This window comes from Lepus europaeus, chromosome 5, assembly GCF_033115175.1.
Source record: "Lepus europaeus isolate LE1 chromosome 5, mLepTim1.pri, whole genome shotgun sequence".
Taxonomy (NCBI): domain Eukaryota; kingdom Metazoa; phylum Chordata; class Mammalia; order Lagomorpha; family Leporidae; genus Lepus; species Lepus europaeus.
Genome location: NC_084831.1, coordinates 4,854,716 through 4,856,612, shown reverse-complemented (window position 1 = coordinate 4,856,612; position 1,897 = coordinate 4,854,716).

Genomic DNA, 1,897 nt, shown 5'->3' with positions numbered 1-1,897 from the left:
TGTGGGAGATCCGGATGGAGCTCCTTGCTCCTGGCTTTGGCCTGGTCCAGGCTCGGCTGTTGCAGGAATTTGGGGAGTTGACCAGAGGATGAAGATCCCTCTGCATGTGTGTGTGTGTGCGCGCGCGCCCCTCCTCTCTGTTACTCTGCCTTTGAAAGAAATAGATCTTTTCCAAAAGACCAAGCATTTGAGGAAAATTAGTATCAAAAAAGCCTGAAACTCAACAAATGAAGAGTAAGCCCATGGAGCATTTCACAAAGCAAACCTCTTACAGCCGTTCTCAGGGAGTGGACAGAATATTATGTCCAAGAACAGCTGTGGTGCCTAAGCACCGAATGACGGAGAGGGACGAAGTTCAGAGACATTTAGGATTTAGGAAAGAAATGGAGTGGCATAGAAGAAATCAGAACATAACAGGAGAAACATCCCAGCTCTGCAGAAAGACAAAGGCCTTCCCGTGGGAAGAGCTCCGTGAAAGCCAGAACCTTCAGGAAAACAAGAGGGCACACGCAGGTCCCCAAAGGGCACTGGGAGATGGGGCCACGCAGCCACGCACTTTGCACCTCAGAGCACCACAGGTGAACAGTGAGTCCTACAGAGAGCGCGACCCCTGGAGACCCCGACCCTTGGAGACCCCGTCCCCCGGAGAGCCCGTCCCTCAGAGACCCCGTCCCCTGGAGACCCTGACCCTCAAAGACCGTGACCCTCAGGGACCCCATCCCCCAGAGACCCTGTTCCTCAGAGACCCCCGTCCCCTGGAGACCCCGACCCTCGGAGACCGCAACCCTTGGAGACCCCATCCCCCGGAGACCCTGTTCCTCAGAGACCCCATCCCCCAGAGACAGTGACCCCCCAGAGACCCCGACCCTTGGGAGAGCCTGTCCCTCAGAGACCCCCGACCCTCGGAGACCGCGACCCTCGGAGAACCCGACCCCCCAGAGACTCTGACCCCCAGAGACTGCGACCCTTGGAGACCCCATCCCCAGAGACCCTGACCCTTGGAAACCCCGACCCTCGGAGACCCCATTCCCCTGCAGACCGCAAACCCCAGAGAGCCTGTCCCTCAGGTCTCTCTGAAAAGGGCGCCTCAGACCACTCCCCAGCCCCACAAGTAACATTCCCAGAAGCGGGAGACAGGCAGCCCAGGACAGTGGTAACGCAGCTGCTATAACCCCTGGTTGAGTATAAGTGATTGTTTGTGCAGCACTAAAACATGAATAAGATGGGCCAGTGCTGTGGCGCAGCGGGTAAGGCCGCTACTTTTGATGCCGGCATCCCATCTGGGCACCAGTTCAAGTCCTGGCTGCCCCACTTCTGATCCAGCTCCCTGCTAGTGCACCTGGGAAAGCAGCGGAGGATGGCCCAAGTGTTTGGGCCCCTAACCCACGTGGGAGACCAGGAGGAAGCTCCTGGCTCCTGGCTTTTGCCTGGCCCAGCCCCAGCCCAATGTGGCCATCTGGGGAGTGAACCAGCAGATGGAAGATTCATATTCTCTCTCTCTTCCTCTCTCTAACTCTAACTTTCAAAAAATAAATACAACTTAGAAGAAAAAAATGAATAATAGAAGAACCAGGATCCCAGATTAATTCAGGGAGGAAACTGAGAAGTGCAGTGAGAGCAGACCAAAGACAGGCTTGCCTTTCTTGAGAAAAAGAACTGATTGATTGGGGACATTACTGAATTTTATTAAGTGCATATTAAAAATTGAGAAGCCAAATTCCACTTCAAGTAGTAGCAGAGAAACTGGCATCCAATGACCCATCCTGCCTACGACAATTACAAACTCGGGACAAAATATTTTAGAAGCACATCTGGCGGAAGGTTCTGGAAAGCAGCCAGTGCGCTCAGAAGAAGGAAAACAAGCGAGGGGCTATCCGTGCGTGGCCAGCCCTCCCGA